General features: G+C 42.4%; 1 protein-coding gene and 1 long non-coding RNA gene across 7 annotated transcripts in view; one reads left to right on the top strand and one right to left on the bottom strand.

Moving 5' to 3' along the window:
* The window catches only part of AKAP13 (A-kinase anchoring protein 13), a 378,791-nt gene that overhangs the window by 244,636 nt on the left and 119,901 nt on the right, over window positions 1-14,254 (top strand). The window lies entirely within an intron of this gene.
* On the bottom strand, window positions 3,883-9,306 carry LOC142818299 (uncharacterized). The gene is made up of 3 exons (XR_012895724.2): window positions 9,077-9,306; window positions 7,491-8,411; window positions 3,883-6,985 (listed from the first exon to the last, which is right to left on the bottom strand). It is a non-coding gene; the product is annotated as an uncharacterized LOC142818299 (long non-coding RNA).

The raw sequence follows: 14,254 nt of genomic DNA, 5'->3' as shown, positions 1-14,254 counted from the left end.
ACCTTTTGATTTCACTGACTGTCCCTTTGATCTTGAGTTATGCTTCGAGGAAAGCAGACGTTTGCAATCTACCTCCTCTATACTAGCGGCGAAGAGTCCTGTGGCTCCTTATAGACTAATGCATCTGACGAAGTGGGTCTTTGCCCACGAAAGCTTATGCTCTAACACTTCGGTTAGTGTATAAGGTACCACAGGACTCCTCGCTGCTTTTGCAGATTCAGACTAACACGGCTACCCCTCTGATACTCCTCTATACTATTCATTACTTTATGTACTTCAATAATGTCCCCTTTTATTAATCCCCTTTCTGAGGTAAACAATTTAATCTTTTCAGTATATTTTTACATGACATGGGAGTATTCCTTCCTACCCCACACATCACCATTTTCTTTTCTGGAAAATTAGGGTTGATTTTTTTTGAGTTTACATAGACAGCAGTATGTTCAATGCTTATAATAATATATAGTCCTCTTTAAAATCCTATAAAATGCTCTATTGTGAATACATGTGACTTCTTGTGGGAGTTTATTCCGTAGGTCAATTTTGTGTTCCATAAATAATCCTTTTCATCTTTGTTTTCCATTTGCGGCCTTTAGGATTTGTAGTCTCAACTAGTCTTTGTATTACTTACCCTATGAAAAGATTGGAAAAAGCTCCCTCCTTCCCCTTGGATCACTTGAGTGAAACACACTTTGCTGTCTATGCCTCACTTAAATTCTGACTCACTCTTCTCCTTGTAAGCTAAATAAGTCCAGTGTTTCCCCTCTATATACAGGGATGGTGACAGACTTCACCAGGCCCTGAGAAATGGGGGAGGGGGCTTCGTTCTGGGTTCCCTGGAAGAGGTGAGACCTCAAGTGGAAGGAGCAAGGCTATGGGCTAGCCTACCCCAGTCAGCGCTGTGTGGAGCTCCAGCATCAATTTAAAAGACCCAGGGCTCCAAGTGCTGCTGCTACGGTAGCAGTGGTGGTGGCCCAGAGCTTTGGGCCCTTTTAATTTGCTGGGACCTGGGGCAACTGCCCCCAGGCTCCCCGATCAGCGTGCCTGTCTATACATAAACTCACCTCATTTCTGCCTCTTTAAACATTTCTAAGGGCAAGTCTACACTGCTCCACAGTTTGGCCTGGGAATATATGATAGCACGACAGACCTGTGCCTTTGCGCCCACAGCATCCACATAGGCGACTTGCAGCACAGCCCTTTTTAGCATGCATGGCTCTTCACAGTCGCCTAGTCTGAACGGTGTGTGGGGCAACGTAGATATGCCCTCAGTGACCAGTGTGTAAATGCTTCTGCAGAAGGATGTCCAATGAGATGCTGCAGTTGACGGGGATGAGGAGAGGTATTGACATCAGTAGGAGTGGAGGGGCAGGACTGAGTCCATAAGTAGCCAGTTTTCATTATTTTACAATGTCTCTGTAAATGTTCATTTGATGGCCGCAGGCGTTAGAAAAGTTTCCCTTTTACTCTGCTGATCAGCAAGCCTTGAGCATTACATCATATGTGGCAGGGACTCTAGTATACAGACTATTTCAGATGGAGGAGTTAACCATTGCACATCCTCCACTTGTTAATAAGGAGTAGACCAGAGAGAAAACTGGGAGTCTAAGGCCATGTCGATTTTACCTGTGCTTCCTAAATTGATGGAAAGATTTTCTCTCATTGGAGGAATTCTGCCTCCCATATGGCAGTAGCTAGGTCATTGGAAGACAGCTTCCATCGACTTGGTTGGGGATTAGGTCAGCATAGCGGTCGCTCTCAGGTGTGAATTGTTCATACCTGTCAGTGCAAGGGCTGTCAACCTAACTTATAAGAGTAGATCAGGACTACCGGTAAGTATCTGCTTTCCCTGGCTTCCCTCTTGCTCCAAGGGGGGAAGCAATACACCTGCAGATCTTCTTCAGCAGCTAACTACTTCTCCCTCTACACCAGCTCATCTGTGCACATTTCTGGGGCAGAACCAAAACCACGATCATTTGCCACCCTTGCTCATAACCTGCACAGGAAGGATTGCAAACCACTTTCTCCCCAAATAGGGGGAATGTAAGAAACATCTCTATGAGGAATTTTTCACTTGGCTCTTAAACATGCGTGTAATCATAAAACATAGTGCACAAATTCCCAGCATCTTAAAATCATAAACAAAGTAAAACTTCCTCCAGCCTCATGTGGGCACCTCGTTGTTCAAACAAATGTAAAAAGCAAACACTTCTGGTTGCAGATTTTCCATGTTCCAGCAAAAAAGGACTTTTCAGTAGAGGAATTATTAGTAATAATCAAGTAAAGCCTTGTGTATGCTAACCCCCACCATCGATCTAATGTAGATCATTTCAGCTACGCAAATAACATAGCTGAAATGGACATACTTACCATGGTGTCTTGTGTGCAGTAAGGTCAGTTGTATGCAGGGGCTGCTCTCCTGTCAATACCAACTACTCTTCTTATGCCAGTGGAGTAATGGCATCAAGGGGAGAACGTTCAGAGATCTATTTATTGCATCTAAGCAGCAGAGATAAATTGACAGCCGATGGATCAGTCACTGCCACGTCTGGTATAATGAAGACAAGCCCTATGATACACCGTTATTACCATAATAGATAGAAGGAAAACTGGAGACCAGATGCTTTATAAAAGTTTAATGCATCTGAATTTCATATCAAGGTGTTTCAAAATGGGCTTAAGGTTCTGTTTTCCACAACTCTGGATTTTTCATTATATTCCCTAGTGTCCATATCACCAAACATCCTGCCCCGCATGAAAGTGTTTGAGGACTCAAATAACAGGGGTACCTGAGGAGGTAGGTGCATGGGGAGAGCTGTGTTCTGAATCCCAATTCTGGAATATTACTGTAGTGCTACAGGTGACTGATTGTTGGCAATGTTTCTGGTTTTAGCTGTTTCTTTTCTTACGTTTGTGAGCTCTAAATAAACACAATTTAAACAGCACGCAAGCAAAATACACTGCTATCAAGAGTTACTTTCAGTATCCTGTGGAGCTTGCAATAAGCTTAGAAGATCATCAACTGAGATATAAACTATGAAATTTTCTCGTGTCGTTTTCAAAGCACTGACTCCACTTCTTGGTTCAAAATGGTCAGAATTCATGGCAGTGAGGAGACAATTTCTTCTAACAGTCCCACAGTGTTTGGAAGATTCACCCCTGTTGTTGACACAGTTCCCCTGTACGTGAGGCAGCCAGGCATCTTCATTTGCAGCTATTTTTTGGTATGGTCAGACATGTATGTTGCAAACTGATGTAAAATCAGATGAGAGGTTGCTAATCTCTATGGGAGTTGTAGAATGTGCAGTTTACTTCCTCTAAAAAAGATATTGAGACATGCAATGAACTCTTAAGTATCAGCATTTATTCTTTTTTAAAATAAAGCCACAGTTTTCAAATTTGGTACTGAAATTCACAAAAGGTTTATACTGAAGAGGCATTAAGAAAAAGAAAGCTTGTAAGTAGTTAAAGGGTCTGTAAAGTTGACTTTATTTTTATTTTTTAAATATTCACTCCATGTTACTATATTTAGAGGAACTTCCCCATTCTCTCTCATTTTCCACTGTTTCAGAATTGTTTTATTTTACAGTTTGTGTAAGCTGTACAATGGTGTAAAGTGTTGTCTGTTTGGATTTACAAGTACTGAAATGTTATCCCAATGTATTTCTGTTACAGTCTAACTGTGAGGAGGTGGGCCTGATTCTAAAGCCATTGAATGAAAATCCTTAGGGTTGCCAGGTGTCCGGTTTTTGCCCGGACAGTCCAGAAATTGTGTCTTCTATCTGGTACAAAAAAACCCCAAACAAACAGAAACTAGCAGATATGTAAAATGCCAATGGTTGGTCCTTTCCCTCCCCCCCCCCCCCCTTTTTTTCCCCCTCAACTAGTTTTTTCCATTGCCGTGTTCAGGATTTTTTGTGAAGGTATCTGGCAAGCCTAAATATCCTACTCATTTAAGTGAGGCTTATTTACATGAGTAATAGTTGTAGGTTCAGGCTTTTCATTTGAATCTGCCCAACAGTGAGTTCAGTGTAACTGATTTGGGCAAATGTGAGGGCCAGGAAGGAATTTGTTCTGGGGCACGTAAGCAGGATCTTGGTGCTCTTGTGTCTTCTCTATTGTTGAGCAAAGTTTATTCCTTACAAAAGGAGTGTGGAACCTCTAGCATGCTGGCCACATGCCTTTTGCCAGGGTTAGTTTCTGCCGACTACGAGATGGTTTGTTTATCTAGGCAAAAGCAGGCCTCGGTGTTCATCACTCCCAGTGGCCAGAGTTCACCATTTACAGCCAATGGGAGCTGCGGGAAGTGACACAAACTGGGCTACCACTTCTTGCAGCTCCCGTTGGCCGGGAACAGCATACAGCTGTGAGGAGCTGCGGAGCTCCGTGCCTGCAGACACTCAGGTAAATAACCATCTGACAACCCACCAACAGCAAATCCTGACAAACTGCAGCCCATGGGTCAGGGATTCCCCGCCCCTGCCTTAGAATCAGCTAATCATTTGCCTCTCAATTGTTTTCCTTTAGGCCCCCATTCTTCCAAATTGTCCTATTTATTTTCTATACAGTATGTTATGGGGGATGTCAAGGTAATAACTCTTCAAGCTGTTAACTTTCTATTTGTTGCAAACTTGCCTCAATTTTTGCTGAAGTGCAAGAGCTTTCATTTACTGGGGGGAGGGGGCAGTTGTTTCAGTTTAATATAGTTAAATAAATTGTAGCCACCAGGTGGCGCACAGGCTGGTTCAGCTGTAACATTCATTAGGTGGAAGAGGAAGGAGCACAACTACAAACAAAACGTTTTCCAGACTTCACTTGCCCCCACAGAGGGGTTCAGTTTTAAAACCCGGCTTTGTTTTTTATAAAGATAGTGTGAGAATGCAAAATGTGTTATGACAGATGGACTGTAAAATGCCTGTCTCTTTAGGACTGAGCTGGGTTGTGATGCTGATGCAGAGAAATTGGCTAATTCTCTTAAAAATATGCCTTAGGTTCCCTGTCTTCTCATGTTTTTGTCTCTTTCCATTGCTGACTTGCCATTTTCTAAATAAACACATGTGCACTTCTTCCGAACTTGGATGTAAATTCTTTATTGGCTTTGTAATGTTCTGGGGCAGATTTCCTTCTCCTTCTTTGGTTTTAGGAAATAGTGTTTTGCATCTCATTTGGGCAGAAATCCTAACAACACTGTTTTTTCAAAAAGTTGTATGTTTTTAAAAGGACAGTTTAAAACTTAGCCTTTTCCTTGTTTTCCTTTCTCTTTCTGATATATTTAATAACTCCTGCTTGTAGTGACCAGAAGTGGTTTTTTATTTGATTAAAAGGAACAGGATCTTTCTTATGTTCTGTTCAGTTAATTCACATCAGAACCAGAGTTTAAAATATTAGTATTCTGCCATATTTTTATATATTGGATTATTTTCAGTGTTTCATAACGGTAATTTGATACAGATAACAATAATGCTGTCTGTTTCAGGCTGACCATGATTTCCTTGTCATTAAGCGGTCTGTTAGCTTGTGGGGGGGAGGGGTTTTATCTGGAGGTAGTTAGAGATCATATGATGCAGTTGAACAAGATCTTTTTTTCTTCACTTGAAATCTGCAGCACTGGTTTTTGGTTTGCATATGAAATGATTGGTTAGTTTCAAACTCTTCAGCATTTCCAGATGTTTTTAATGAATTGTTGAATCTGTAGCCAATGGATGGAGTAGAGTTGCTGATTGTTTCTGTTCTCCATTTTGAGTAACTCTCATGAAAGGAGAGCACAATAGAGACATTAGGTCGTTTGTTTTCTCTTTGTCTTTTCCACTGAATGCAATACATCTGACGTTATATTCCTGAGCATGTATGCAGTGAACTGTATGTATGGGTATCCATATGTGACTGTGTGTGTCCAGGGACTCTTTATATGGGTTCAAACAAACAAACAAACAAACAAAATACCAGGATACCATTGCTTTTTTTTTTTTTTTTTTTTAACTCAGCAGGAGTCTTGTTTTCTGCATCTTCTTTCTGAGTGTGTATGTAAGAGGGTTGAGATGCCTGGGAGATGAGGTTTCCAGCCTGTGGCTATGCAGGAAAATTTCCCCCTCCCCAAAGGAAGAAGACTGACAGTCACCCAGCTGGGAGTGCACATAGGAGATACCTTTTTTTGAGTTGTTAACAGAGTAAAATTTGTTGACAACAAAACATGGGAGGGAAAAACCTGGAGCGAGACATGGGTGCTTGTAGCCATCACCAGTCTTAGGACTGGAGCCCAGGCCTGGGTACTAGGAGCAAAACACAAGAAAACATCTGGAGCAAATTAAGGAGTTTCAATTAAAAAAAAAAAGTCAGTAAAAGAGTTGGTCACTTCACTGTGCGTGAAGCTGGTGACCATGACATGAATTCCAGGCTCTGTTGCATCAAAGAATGTTAACCCTGAATGGAGTTCCAGTAGTCATCTCACTTCACAGATCCGAGGAGATAAATACATATTGATCCTTTCCTTGCTTGTCTTCTAGTGCAGAAAGTTCCTGCCCAGAAAACCTTTTTGTTCCCAATTACTTGGTAGCCTTTAGAAAGAGTGAAGTCGTTGTTTTTAGCCTATGCTATGGATGGAGTTGCCATCGTTGAAAGGTTGTCTTATTACATATTTCTTCCCACAATCCACCACCATAATTTACACAGATTGACCTGTTCAGCTGTCTCAGTTAGATGCCAAGGGCCAAGTTAGCCACGATCACTAAAATTCTTTCTCATCATTAAAAGAAGGTGCCAACACTGTAAAAAAACCTAGATAGATTTATGGTGGATAGGTTCATCATTTCTTCTGGAACACCTGGTGTTGGGCTCTGTCAGACAGCAGGGCACTGGGTTGGATGGACCTTTGGTCTGACCCTGCATGGTCGTCTTATGTTGTTATGTTCATCAACTCAAAAGTGAGATGCATTATCAGAGGCAGTCTGTAGGAGCTTGGACAGCTGATTCATGGGTCAGTCATGCTCTGTAAAGGAAGAGAAGACTTTTGTGTCTCAAGAAGCTGTCACAGGGAAATTTGTTTAAAGAAATCACTAAATTCACTTGAGAACAATTGACAAAAAATGCCAAATGTATTAGTTGACAGTATCGGTTGCAACACTCCATTGCATTAGAACATCTGCTTTACACTGCTTACTATAGCTTTCCTTACCTGACTTAACTTCAGAATTTGTTTACAAGTAACTGTCTGGGGACATCTGAGTTTGAGGAAATCCCTGCCTTATAAGGCAGAGTCTGGAGAGCTGTCATAGATATTTGTGATTTCTTATCTCTGACTGCATGATTGCTGGGAATTTGTCATTGGATGAAACCAATGACTCCTGAAAGTCCCCAGTTACTCTATAGTCACATTTGGGGTATGTCCTAATACTGAAAGCAGAACCTGCATTTGCTAGCTGAGAAAACACACCAGGACTGATCTCATGAGCCAGTGGATGGTGCTACGTGAAAGATTCAGGTATGGGAACTACCTTAATTCAGTACGCTGAGTTGTGGAGGCGATATTACCATTTGTGAGGGAGAGATTGGAACTGCTCCTGGCTATGGAAAGCTGAAACAAGAGGTGGGTGTTGGAGATTTCAAAAGAGCTCAGATACTTTCCTTTTCTAGTAGTAGCTGGTTACTGAGCCACTCTTCCATGTTGAATGCGACTGCTGGTCTTCTGAGTTTGCACTGTGAGTGTATGCTGATTGTGATGGTTCTGGGAAGCCACATTTGGGTGGTATTTGCAAGGCAGTTCAAAATAATAATTTACCTTTTGGGACCATCTTTCATCTCAATGTTTCCAAATCATTTATATCTGTGAACCAATTTGCCCACCAGTGAAAAGCAGCTTCTCTGGGGCAGAAGCCAGGACATGTCCCAGCAGACTTGACGACAGTCAGAAGAAAGAAACTTGAGTTGCCACGGACTCCTGCACTTGCAGAAGAGTGCAGAGAGCTGTCCCATGTCAGCTCAGAGCATACGGGACTTCTGATTTTGAAGATGTTTTCAACCAGCACTTTTTTTGTGATGGTACTGCCCAGTACGTGGTACCGGTACCTCCAGACTCAGTTCCAGCACCTCCAGTCAGAGCTTAGCAACTTTTTTCCTGGAGTACCGGCACTTTTTCTTTGTGTTTTTAAAAAAAAAAAAAAAAAAAAAAGCACTGTTTCTAACAAATCCTCATGCGTTGTCATGTGTGAAGCTCACCTTTTATCTGTTTGGAAGGATGCAGGATTGAGAAGTCCTTGAGGATACAGAGATACAAATAGGACAACTAATGGGACGTAGACCACTGAGTCATTTCGTCTGGGGCGCCAAAAGTCCTCAACCATACTCGTTAATAGATTGAATCTCTATCCTAGGGATTGGCCAGTTCCCTGGGCCTCATGTAGAACATCTTTCCATATCTGTAAGGAAAGGTTGATATTGTTACTATATAACATTTTTATTTTTCCCTTTGTGACACAGACTTAAAATCTCCCCTGATTCCCCTCTTCCTCTCTATCAACAGCAGTGGGTTCTTCTATTCTGTAAAAATCTCGGCATTTTGCAACTTAACGTGAAAAAAGCTTTTCTCTTTCTCTCTGTTCTTGTTCCCTTTTCAGCAGTGAGTGAGAGAATGTCTAAAGCCAGGGAAGTATGGAAACATTTGCTCCCATGAGAGATCAGGGTGGGGTGGAAGCTGAAGGGGGCTTAGAGAAGGCTGAATCAGTTTGAAAACAGGAAACCATGTGGCAGTGTGAATTGAGGGCCCAGCTGATGTGAATGAGCCATTGAGAGAGAAGGAGACTTGCAGGCTAGACCAGCATTAAAGAGAACTAAAATCTTTGCTTAAACACACTGCTTTTCAGATTAAAACAGACAAGAGGGAATGATCGGTTTTTTTTAATCTAATAAATATTATAACAAGCCTTGAAGCCTTTTGCTTCTGCTGTGCAGGGAAGACAGAGCAGACACTGAAATGGCTGGTTTCCTTCCTCCTTCTCTCCCCCCCACCGCCACATATTTAATCACAAGTTTCTATTCCTATTCTGGAGAAGCTATAAGCCTGTGACTGTCTCTCTTAATTTACCTTAGGCAAAGGTGGGGAGAAGGGCTGTCTTTTCTCCTGGTCCTTTTCTTTAAGATACACATTTTTACTCTGCTTCAGCTCTATCCATTAACCGCAGCCACCGAGAGTCTTCGTCTTGAGATGAGAGAAATGGGGTAAAAACGAAAACCCTGTTGTCTCCCTTCTTTATTGCTCTCCAAAAAAGATGAATCATTTCCCCACAACTGCAATTAAGTTTTCAAGACTCAAAGAACGCTGGTGCCGCACTAAAAAGGCAAGCAGTGACGTTCCAGCTGAAATCAAGAGGGAGTGGCTTTATTTTATTTATTTTTCCCCGTTTACCCTGAGCTACCATTAGAAATTTAAACTTATTCAAGACCAATCCCTTTGGCGTTGTTAACGGTGGACTTACTTGAAAGAAAGAAAGAAAGTGTATATTTTGTTGTTTTTTTCTTTTACATCTTTGAACAGTGAATGTTGTTTTTTTCTTTTACATCTTTGAACAGTGAATGAAAGTCTATCAGCAACAATATTTTCTTTGGATTGGATAGTCTTTTCTTCTTTGAATTAGACACGTTGTGTTTGAGTCTAGCCTAGGGTGTTTTTTTTCTGTTTTTTTTGATAGGTTACACAGTTCCAGTTGCATACATCTGGCTTTTGTTCTCACTCTCGCTTTCCAGTATTTAATTTTGGTGCTTTTCTGCCATTAACATTGGCTAGAAAACTCATGGCTTTTTTTTTTTATCAACTGTAACAGGAATGCTGGTGCCATCCTCATCACCTAATATTATTTTAAATTTCATATTTACAGTAATCTCTCTGAACATATCTGTCTTGTTTGCTATAAATTCCTACGTTACTTGCATAAGTGACCTGGTGTTCTAAGAAGACTTTAATCAAACAGTGTCAGCTCTGGGATTTTCTTTTCTCCTGTTAAGAGAATTGGAGCAGCTGATGTGATTCAAGGAACACTGAGATGCAGAGACTTCTCTCAGCGCATATGTGAGAGATTTGGACGGTTTGCCTTGCCGAGTTTATCCTGGAGTTAATGGTGGGCTCTGCTCCTTGCGTTTTGCCTCTCTTTTTCTTTTTTTGGACAAAATGTATGAACGACACAAGAGGCGGTACAGCCTGTGTGACATTTCCAAGGTGGACAGGACTGTAGATGTTGTGTTGTTAAAGGTACAGTATTGTTTGTTTACACTTCCTATTCTTTAGTGCTACTTACTCATCTTGGATACATGAATCTACTCTCTGCTTTAAATGCACCACAGACAGCCAGATTTCGTGTGCTTCCTTTGAAAGGGGAGCAGGAGGTTACTGTGCAGTTTTTAGATCCTGAGTATTTATTAAAATGATCAAACATCAAGTGATTTTACTATTGCTATGACATGCTTTGAGAGGTGATAGAAACATACTGTTCAATGTATCTTTTTCAAGTGCTTGACTTAGCTCTTTTCTTTTCCATCAAAATCATCAGTGGCACTGCAGATATTTTGTAAACTTCCCTAAAAGATGTATTGAGCCTTCCCGTATTAAGTTGTTTTCGAACTAAAGACATTTTACCCACTGGTCTTCTGCACTTCCCCCTGAGGACTATGTGTTCAACCCAAAAAGGCATGATAGTTTTTTTGTCAGTGTTCTCTGTCTGTTTGTTCTGTATAAAGCTTTTCTATTTTGGGGCAGAGGGGTTGTTTTTGTTTGTTCAAATGTTTTGTCTTAAAAGGGTGGAAGCTAGAACCAGAAATGCCTCTTGGCTAACTGTCCAGGGCGCTCTCCTCCAATCTAAAATTAGTACTCCACCAAACAGTATGGTGGCAGTCTGGGAATGTTCTGTCACTGTAACAGCTCTGCTTGGAGCTTGAACAGTTTCCTGGCACAGCGGTTGGAAATGGGAAGGCAGCCCAAGTAACTTCATAACACAGCCTGACTTTGATATCTTAACTCATGAGGACAGTCACCCTTTTGAAACTGGAGGGCTTGGGGGGCTGTATGGATAGGTGGCTCTGGCTGCATGGATCATTTTTGTTAGTCGAACGTTATGGCTCCTAAAGTCTTTTTCCATTCTTTCTGTCAGAGGTGAAGGTAGAAAAGCTATCCTTTTTTTTTTTTTTTTAAATACAGAATTATAAGCAGTGTAGTTATTTTTTCCATGATACGTTTTCTTAATTGATTCCCTGACCTATTCTACCTTCACTAACGTAAGCCTGGCACTTGCCAACTCACATTCACCTAGAGATTGGATGATTATGTTTGGCTCCCATTTTATGCATTCCTCTCCTGCTCCTAGAAACCTTTTCTGGTTTTCTGGCCATATTGGATTTGATGACTTGTTTTCTAATATTATCTCTAATTAAGTTTTCTAATTATGCTGATTACAAGAAACTGGAAGCAATCTCTAGACATCACTCTGAGTCATAGACAAAATAAATGTGCAGACACATTGTACAAACAGTGTTAGCGGTGGTGTTGAATGGTCTTCTACAATAGATAGGAAGCATTGTTATCCCCTGACATCCAACTGTTTACATAAAAAGCACACTTTTGGGAAGCTGAGTTTGACTGCCTAGACTAAACTGTTACTTGCTATGATCTAGACTCAACTGTTACTTGCATTTCTGAAGTCCTCAGTTTCCTAACTTGAGTTTTGTTAAGTAAAACTTAGAATTTATAACAAAATATGGGTCTTACGAAATCACCTGAATATTTTTCCAGTCAGCTTCCAACACAGTGGGTGATACTGTTCCTGAAAGTTATTCAGTGTTTGCATGCATACCATGCTAACTCATGGAACATAGAGACCCAAACAGTCAGGAATTACAGTAACATTTATCGTGTTTTTTTACTGCTTCATGTTTTAATCTGCCATCTACAACACAGCATGGGCTAATTTTAGAGATATCGGAGCAACACCAGGCAAACTCTATGACCAATCATTTGTTGATGTCAATGACATCTGGATCAGACCCTTAGGCAAGGAAAGATTTTTTTTTTTTAATTAAACTATTTATAGAAGGTAGGAGGATTGTCCCAGGTCGTTGTTTTGGTTTGAGTGGGATACTGTTTCCTTAGCCTCAAGTGTCCAAATGTCAGTTATCAGTACATCAGTTCAAACAAACAAAAATGCCCTTTACTAGTAAGTCTGCCTTTGAAATTATGGTGAAAATAAGACAGCACAGCAAGTAGCTTTCACATAGGCTCATTGACCTGATTCTCAAAGGACTCTTGAATCAAGTGTTGCCAGTAATGCATTGGTGCGCACTACCCTGCTTTTTTAAACAGATGATCTCAGTGACATCTGAAGTTAAAAAATAGGCTGATTGAGAAGATCTTTGGGATAAGCATTGAACACAGAAGAACTAGTTCTGTTTCAGCTACGGTATGTAAGTGAGGTTGCACTTGCTTTGGTTACAGCTACTTGTAGGTAAAGTTGCAAAAAAAATTCAGTTCTAACTAATTATTTTTAGGTGCTCATAACTTTCTTAAGTATTAGACTTTGGGGCTGAATTTTTCTATTTTTAGACTGCCTGAAGCTTATTTTTTGTACAGTTTGAAACAATACTCAGTCATTTTGGGGTTGAGAGGATAAAAATAATTTCCCTCCGCTGATTTAAAAAATAATCTGCTCTCCTGTTCGTGGGGACAACTCAAATTCCTGACATTTTGGGAGCAGAACTGCCCCCCTGCTATCTGGCCTTGCTGTGTCACTGTATAGCACAAAGATCATAAAGTTGGTTTAACGGTCTACTAGGGAATTCTGACACTGGATGTCATGAAGCTGATAAAGTGATTTTGTGCCACTCTTCTTTCCTGCACACCAGTCTAGGAGATGTGGGGGAAGGGAAGCAGTATCTCTACAGTACCCAATCTCCACCTGCTGCATGGCTTACTATAGTTCTAGGCAGCCAAGTATAAATTCAGGATGCTCTGATCCACCTCTAAGGGTACGTCTACACTTCACAGGTATTTCAGGATATCTCTGGTATCCCGAAGTAGCTACTCCGCATCTACAGAAGCTTCCTGTTGTTTTAAAATATTTTTCGAAATAATGGGTGTGCTGTTTTGCCATCCCAGTATACCTCATTGCATGAGGGATAAGGGATGGCTCAAAATAGCGCATTATTTCAAAATTTGGTGCTGTGTAGATGTGCCAAATTTCAAAATAAGCCATTTCAAAATAGATTCAAAATAAGATACTGAATTTGTGTAGCGCCATGAAACTAGAGAACCTTACGGTATTGGTAACTGTGCTGTTTGGGTTCCTATGCTGTACTCATCATCATTGTGTAGGGGTGTCTTACAAATGTATTGATATAAATCAGGCCTGCACAACATGTGGCCCACAAGAGCTCACTGTGCGGCCCATGATAACTATGGGCAGCGCGGCCCCATCTGATCTGCTGGCCGGGCGGAGGAGCAGAGCGCTGCCAGGGAGGGGGAAGTGTGGCGATTCTCGCCACCAGGCTGCCTGCATGCAGCTCTGGCACGAGAAGGCGGGGCGTGAGCCAGAGGGCAGGACGCCGGCAGATGCCAGCGACTGCTGGATTCAAAAAGGCAGAATCTTGGTAGGGTAGGGGAAGGGGCTTGTGCTGAGGAGAGGGGGGCAGGTCAGGAGAAAGGGGAAGACACCAAGGGGCAGGGTGAAGGAGAGACAAATGCCAGGAGGCCAAGTGGAGACACACAAGTGGAGACACACAGCAGCGGCTGACTTGGGGACCCCTGGGGCAGAGTAGCTGGGGTGCTGCTGGGTTGGTCCCGCAGTGCCGAGGGGCGGCACTACGGGACCAACCTGGCAGCACTCAGCTGCTTTGCCCCAGGCGTGGGGATTCAGCCGCTGCTGAAACTGACCAGCAGCGTCAGTTTCACCAGCAGGCTGAATCCCCACGCCTGGGGCAGAGCAGCTGGGGTGCTGCTGGGTTGGTCTCGTAGCGCCGCCCCTCAGCGCTGCGGGACCAACCCGGCAGGACCCCAGCTGCTCTGCCCCAGGGTCCCCAAGTCAGCCGCTGCTGAAACAGATCAGCGGCTGATTCCAGGAAGCCCGGGGCAGAGCAGTTCTGCCCCGGGCTTCCTGGAATCAGCCACTGATCTGTTTCAGCAGCGGCTGAATCGGGGACCCCTGGGGCAGAGCAGCTGGGGTGCTGCCGGGTTGGTCCCGCAGCGCCGTCCTTTGACGCTGCGGGACCAACCCGGCAGCACCCC

Source organism: Pelodiscus sinensis, chromosome 14 (genome assembly GCF_052426305.1).
Source record: "Pelodiscus sinensis isolate ZL-2025 chromosome 14, ASM5242630v1, whole genome shotgun sequence".
Classification (NCBI taxonomy): Eukaryota; Metazoa; Chordata; order Testudines; family Trionychidae; genus Pelodiscus; species Pelodiscus sinensis.
The sequence above is the reverse complement of the archived record's forward strand: the minus strand, read 5'-3'. Positions and strand labels throughout refer to the sequence as shown.